This window comes from Pteropus medius, unplaced genomic scaffold, assembly GCF_902729225.1.
Source record: "Pteropus medius unplaced genomic scaffold, Ma_sr-lr_union100, whole genome shotgun sequence".
Taxonomy (NCBI): Eukaryota; Metazoa; Chordata; class Mammalia; order Chiroptera; family Pteropodidae; genus Pteropus; species Pteropus medius.
In genome coordinates, this window is record NW_024354875.1 from 17,217,429 (window position 1) to 17,225,246 (window position 7,818).

The window sequence follows — 7,818 nt, forward strand, 5'->3', positions numbered from 1 at the left end:
ATTATTTATTATGTGTGTGTATGTATACAAGTATATGTAAATATAAACATAGAAGCAGACACAGAATTTACAACATACAAAGTGCCTCTAGCTCAGATGACAATTTTTCAAATTGAATATACATTTCCATATTCGTTAGTTTTCATACGAGCTGGTCTTGGGGGAGTAAGCTGTCATATCACTTCTAGTTAGCGAGAAAAGACTACAGAGGAAGTAGCATTTTATGAGGTCCTTTTTCTGTCAAACCAACCCACCTAAGTCATCCTTGGACAACGATTTGTTAAATAGTTCCTTTTTTAGTTGATTAAATAGTTCCTAAAACTCTGCATAAGGTATCATCCATTCAACAATGTCTAACTCAGTTGACAGCATTTGAGCTAATATCTATCTCATTTTTCTATCATTGTCACTGGGACCAGAAAAGGTTGTTTTCTAAAGAGGAAGGTGAAGAAGAGAGAGTTTGTCAACAATAAGTTTTCATAATCAGTCACAGCATTGGGAGTTGGAATATTTGACAATATAGCAAATACAGGCAGGCAAACAGTGGACAACAATTGTCCCATTGGTTTCCGAGTATTAGTCCCAGGAAGATCTCTGGATGCAGACCTATTCCTGAAATCCAGCTCATCATTGATGGACAGTCTAATTCATCTATTGAACATAGTGAACTGGAGGTCACCAAATAACCAGGTCAATTCTATCATATCCAGTGACCTAAGATATACTTTAAGGAGGGTCAAGATGGCACTATGGGCCCTGAATTAACAAACAATGTCAGATCCAAACCAAAGCCTAACTTGGTGCACCCCTGGAATTATCATTTCAGTAGACAGCTGTCTAGCGTGAGCATTATCTGATACTTGGTTAAACTTGGGAATAGTTTTTTTCCCAAATGGAAGCCTGGTCCCATTAAAACTCTCTGTGGCTTCCTTTCCGCATAAGTAAACAAATGAATTGGGACTGGCCTTTCTCAATACGAATTCTTGAGAATTACTAGACTTACAACTTGGTCCATGAGAGGAAGATTTATTATCAACAAATATGGAAAATGCTGAGCATTAGAACCCATCTATGATATTTCCTGGCACATTCAATTGTAATGGCTCCAAGAAACAGAGCCTCAAAGTAAAAGAAACTTTCTTTTGTTTCTTTTGTTTCATGTCTGAGAACAACACAACCACAGACAATATCTTTAAGTAACATCAGTTAATTCTGTTTCATTAAATATACTTTGGGAATCCCTACATTAACACTTGTCACAGAGCGACAACTCCCAAATCGTTGGGACTGAAACGGAGAAAAATTGGCACCCACGGCTACGAATTGAGTCAATTTACCATCCTCCTCATCTCTGACCATCATGCCGTTTAATTTACAAATACATGTGTTACTCTTGGAAATCACTCCCCTGCCTTGGGATTCATTTTCCTCATCTGTAAAATGAGTGAGCTGTATGACCCTTTTGGCTCTGTCATTACATGAAATATCTTCCCATGTGTGAAGTTCACTTTAGAACTTGACCTCTCCGTTGCCCCTTGGGCTGCTGAGTGACAGACACCACAGCTAATCTTCCATAAATAGATGTTCCATATCTTGGGTCTCAGGATGAATTTATAGCTGAAGATTGACACGTAGTAACTTTCAAACGAGACCAATTTGACCTCCAAGAAAAAAATTTTTTTATACTATTTTAAACCATTACATTACATTGTAAAGCAATAGCATATCTTTTATTTAACAAATATGAATTATAGTCCTGATTTTTATCTAAAAAAAAAAAGTTTAAAGCTAACCAATACTTACTGAGCAACTTCTCTGGACAGGAAAACATACAAAAGGTATTCCGATACATCTTAAAGCTATGCCAGGAGCCATGAGGGTTAATGATGACTTTTTACCTAGAAAATTCCTATTTCTTTCTTTTGCTTTTTCTGAGAAGCAATAAAAGACATTTTCAATATGATTGGTACATTTCTGGATTGGTTACAGGTATGCCTTATTCAACCATAAGCACTTAATAAGTAGCAGAAATATTTGGTTTCTCTGTCATTTTGCTTAACTCTGAATGGTGACAAAAGGAATATTATTCCAACTGATCTAAAAATGATTCTGAGGCTGCAGAGATGGGAGGGACCAAAAGTAAAATGCAAATCTAATTTAAATGCTTAGGAAAATATTACTTTCAGGGAAGAATATTTAAAGAAATACCTGAGTCATAATATTTTCTTCAAGAAAAGCAACAGTGAGAAACTATGAGAATAACTGGTAATGTGTTAATCTCAAGTGACCATCCAAGACAAAATCCTAATGGCTTTAGCAGTTTGGAATTTACTTCTGCTTCTTGGAATAAGCAAAGAGTAGTTCCACAGATAAGGAACAGGTAAAGAATGGTCCTACATGTTAGGAATGGGTAAAGAATATTAACTCTAAAATACACTACTCCCAGAGGCTAAGAACCTGGCATCCTTAGAAAACAAAAAAGGAATTCTTCCCCCATCCCTCCGCATATCACCTTAATGACTCTCTTTCTTCAGATGCACAGAATGGAAATGAACACAGAATCACAAGGCCGGTTGATATTTTGCCACAGGGCCTAAAGGCCCAGACCTGGAGCTTTATCAGGGACCATTATTGAGATTTAGTTAGAGGTTACTGTAGGTGGTGTTTTATTAGCCTTGTCTCTCCTCTGGCCTTTTGAATATATTCCACCACTTTTAAAGCTTCATCTGCATCTCTGTGCCTGAAGCTCTTTTCCTTAATACTTAGGAAAGCTGAACAGCCCAGCAAGCTGCAGAACAGAAGCACCAAGAAATTAGCACACTCCCTTGTCACCAGATACCACAATCAATGGCTGTCAGGATTTTTTGTATAAATACCAAGCTCCCTGCCGCGCTCATTGGGATCATTCTGAGGCATGTGCTTTGCACTGAGGCTTAATAGGTCTGCCTTCCCTTCCCTGCACAACATGCCTCTCTCTACTGGAGTTGCCTGCACTTCCTTTTTTTTTTTTACTTTTTGAAAAATAATTTTTTATTTTTTCAATTACAGTTGACATACAATATATTATTAGTTTCAAGTGTACAACATAGTGATTAGACATTTGTATAACTTATGAGGTGATCACCCCAACAAATCTAGCATCCATCTGACACCATACATAGTTATTACAGTTTTATTGATATATTCCCTATGCTATACTTTAAATCCCCATGACTATTTTTTTATTAGTTTCAAGTATACAGTACATTGGTTAGACATTTATATAGTTTATGAAATCGTGCTCCTGATTACTCTATCTTTCCTCTGGCTCTACACATAGCCATTACCTTACTGCTGTCTGCATTCCTTATGCCGTGCTCCCCATCCCCGTGACCCTTTATCAACTACTAATTTGTACTTCTTTAACCCTTCACTGCCTTCTTGCAGCCCCCAACTCCTTTCTCTCTTGCCATCACCAATTGTCTTCTATATTTGTGGGACTGCTTTTGATTCGTTTGTTATTTCTGTTTCTTAGATTCCACATATCGGTGAAATCACATGGTATTTATCTTTCTCTGCCCATGACTATTTTTTAACTATCAATTTATACCTCTTAATCCCTTCCCCCTTTTCAGTTATTCCCCTAACCAACATCCCATCTGGCAATGGTCAAAATATTCTCTGTAGCTATGAGTTTATTTGTTTTGTTTGTTTATTTTTTTAGATTCCACACATAAGTAAAATCATGTGGTATTTATCTTTCTCTGTCTGACTTATTTCACTTAGCATATTAACCTCTACGTCCATTTGTGTTGTTGGAGATGGCAAGATTCATTCTTTTTCTACGGCTGAGTAATATTCCATTGTATCTATGTAGCACTTCTTTATCCATTCATCTACTGATGGACACCGGTTGCTTATATATCTTGGCTATCGTAAATAATGCTGTAATGAACAAATAGATGCACTTGCCTTTTGAGTTAATATTTTGGGTTTCTTTGGATAAATAGCCAGAAGTGGAATTGCTGGGTCCTTCCTTGTTTCTTGTTATAACCTTTGTTTTCAAGTCTATTTTGTCTGGTATAAGTATTGGTACCCTAGGTTTTTTTAAATTTCCATTTTCATGAAATATCTTTTTCCATCCCTTTACCTTCAGTCTGTGTGTATCTTTTGATCTGAAGTGAGTCTCTTGTAGATAGCAAATATAAGAGTCTTGTTTTCTTATCCATTCAACCTATGTCTTTTTATTGGAGCATTTAATCCATTTACATTTAAAGTAATTATTGATAGATAAGTAGTTATGGCCATTTTATTATTCATATTTTTTTATCTTTTTTTTCTTCTGATAGCAGTCTCTTTAACATTTTAAATAACATTAATTTGTTGTTGATGAACTCCTTTAGCTTTTTCTCATCTGGGAAGTTCTTTATCTGTCCTTTGAGTCTAAATGCTAGCTTTGTTGGAGAGAGTAATCTTGGTTGTAGGCCCTTGCTTTAAATCATTTTGAATTTTTTGTGCCAATCCCTTCTGGCCTGTAAAGTTTCTGTTGAGAAATCAGCTGACAGTCTTATGGGATCTCTGTTGTAGGTAACTAATTGCTTTTTCTCTTGCTGCTTTTAAGATTCTCTCTTCGTCTTTAACCTTTGGCATTTTAATTATTATGTGCGATGTTATGGGCCTTTTTGAGTTCATCTTGTTTGGAGCTCTCTGTGCTTCCTGGGCTTGTATATCTATTTCCTTTGCCAGGTTAGAGAAGTTTCCCATCATTATTTCTTCAAATAAGTTTTCAGTTCCATGCTTTCTCCCTTCTCCTTTTGGTTCCCCTATGAAGTGGATGTTGGTACACTTGATGTTGTCCCAGAAGCTCCTTAAACTGTCCTCATTTTTTTGGATTTTTTTCTTTTTACTGTTCCAATTGAGTGTTTTCTGCTACCTTATCTTCCAAATTGCTGATTCAGACCTCTGTTTTATCTAATCTACTGTTGATTCCCTCTAATATATTCTTTATTTCCATATGTTTTTCATTTCTGACTGGTTCTTTTTTATGTTTCCTATCTCTTTGTTGAAACTGTCACTGAGATCATTGAGTATTCTTATAACCAGTGTTTTGAACTTTGCATCTGGTAAATTGCTTGTCTCAATTTTGTTTAGTTCTTTTTCTGGAGCTTTGTGCTAATTTTTCATTCGGGATATGTTTCTTTGTCTCCTTGTTTTGGCTGCCTCCCTGTGTTCCTATGTATTAGATAGAGCTGTTATGTCTTTCTGTCTTGGTAGAGTGGCCTTATGTAGTAGGTGTCCTGTGGGGCCCAGAGGTGCAGTCTCTCAGGTCACCTGAGCTGGGTGCTCCAGGTGTGTCCCTTGTGTGAGTTGTGTGTGCTCTCCTGTTGTAATTGATTGAGACTTGGTTGCCATTTGCACTTCAGTGGGAGGGATTAACCCTCGGGCTGATTGGTAGTGGAGGAACTATAATGCAAAGACTGAACCTATGGAGCAGGATTTGCTTTTAGCAGGGCCCTGGTGCCTGCCAAATCTGTCCCTTAGGTGTGTCATTTATAGAGGTGGCTGGGTGGTGCTCTCATGTTGTCTGAAGCTGGCCACTGGGTATGTTGGTTCGGAGCATCTTGGGAGGGGCTCTGCTACAGACCAAGGTCAGCTGCCGCCTGTGCCCTGCCCAGGGCCACTTGGTATGAGCTAGGGATCTGCAGGTGGTTGCCAATTGTGCTCGGCTTGGAGGAACCTGCAGGAGGCTAAGCTGTGAATGGAAGCTGTCTGCCACTAGTGCCAGTCTTGGGGCTGCTCAGCAAGAGGTACAGGGCATTCCGAGGCCTGATGCTGCTTATATGGAGTTTGCAAACTTTTGAGAGATTTTAGGGAAGTCCTTACCATGAACCAAGACAAACTATTTGTATGGAAAAGCCATTGGAAACAGCTTGGGTGGGCCCACAAGTTGGGTGGGGCAGAATGTCAGGGAATCACCAAGGAAGAGTGAATGGTGTTAGCCATGTTGATGGAGACTCAGATATGGCCGCCACCTGTGTCTGCACACTGGGTAGAGGAAGGGCCCAACCAAGGAATAATGCAGTCTGCCAGCACTTCTGTCTGGTAGAAAGCTGCCCTTACAGTCTTCACCCTGAAGCCAGACAATTCAATTCCTCCACACATGTCCATGGCATCTTTTGAGCTGCTGCCCCAGCACTGGAGCTCAGAGTAAGTCTGTGTATGGGCCCTTTAAGAGGAATGCTTGGGACTCCAGCTGCCCTATTCCCCACTCAGCCACAATCTCTGCTGGTTTTCACAGCCAGAAGTTATGGGGACTTCTCTTCCTGGCACTGGAAATCTGGGCTGGCGAGTCTGGTGTGAGGCTGGGACTCCTTGCTTCTCAAGGGGGACATTCTCAGCAGAGATATCCCTCCCAATTTTTAACTGCCACACGTGGGTATGGGAACCAGCCTGTTCCACATCTCTGCCTTTCCTATCAATCTTGATGGGGCTTCTTCTGTATGTCCTTAGTTACAGAACTTCTGTTCAGCTAGATTTCAGGCAGTTTTCAATGATGATTGTTCTGTAGTTTAGTTGTAATTTTGATATGGTCTGGGAGGAAGTAAGCACAGAGCTTTCCTACTCCACCATCTTGATGTTGGGTGTCTGCCTTCTTAAATAAAGTACTTTCACTTAAATCCCTATTTAGTGTCTGCATCTGTGAAAACCCACACCAAAAAGTATTGTATCCAATGGCCATTTCAAAATACAAGGAAGAGAAATTCTCAAAAACAGGTAATACTGCAAAGCGGTCCAGTGATAAAAGAAAGCCTCATCTGTAACATGCTCATGCTCTCAAGAGGCCACTTTAGTGGGCAAGTCATGGTCTCTTATTATTGCCTCGCCTATGCTCCTTTCTAGACATAACTATACTACTCTCCAGGATGGTGGTTCTCAAAGTGTGGTCCCAGAACCAGCAGCATTAGGATCACCTGGGAACTTGCTAGAAATGAAAATTCCTGGGCCCCACCCCTGCCTATCGAATCATACACTCTTGGATAGGGGCCCACATCTCTATTTTAACAAGCCCTGTAAGTGATTCTGATGCACGGTAAAGTTTAAGAATAGGAAATATTTCCTGTCACCCCCAACCTGACTGTAAAAATCCCCAACTCTAGTTCTTCATAATTTTTCACATTTATTTAGTCAACTTAAACTCTCAGAGCTATCTCTTAAAACTCTCTCATGTTGACCTCTTTTCTCCTCATTGCTACTGGTTTAATTCAGACCAATCCACATTTCTTACTTGAATTATCTATGCAGCTTCCCAACTGGTCTCTCTGAATGCAGGCCTCCTATCTGCTTTCCACCAGCCACTAAATTTATATGTCTGAAAGGCAAATGTGTTATGCCCCTCAAGTGTTTCAAATGCTTCCTGCCATCTAAATGTAAATCTCAAATTCTTTGGATCGTCTACAGCCATGCCATCCTGAACAAGCCCGATCCCGTCTGATCTCGGAAGCTAAGCAGGATCGGGCCTGGTTAGTACTTGGATGGGAGACCACCTAGGAAGACCAGGTGCTGTAGGTGTAAAAAATAAATAAAAAATAAAAAATAAGGGATTGTAAGCAGACAAGGCCCTTGCAATCTGTGAGGTCAACCAAGGCTGGTCTCGCTTAAAATAAATAAAAATAAATAAATAAATAAATAAATAAATAAATAAATAAATAATAAAATTCTTAGGATCTCTATACAAGGCCATTTGTGATTTGATTCCTGCTTGCCTAACTTTTCCTGGACTACAGGCACACTGCAAAAATACTAACAATGTGACCTTGGGCAAGTAGCCTACTTGCTTTG

General features: G+C 39.3%; 1 non-coding gene across 1 annotated transcript; it reads left to right on the plus strand.

Moving 5' to 3' along the window:
- Positions 1-7,429: 7,429 nt before the first annotated feature.
- On the plus strand, positions 7,430-7,548 carry LOC120597336 (5S ribosomal RNA). Its single transcript, XR_005651370.1, has one exon. It is a non-coding gene; the product is annotated as a 5S ribosomal RNA (ribosomal RNA).
- The last annotated feature ends 270 nt before the right edge of the window (positions 7,549-7,818 follow it).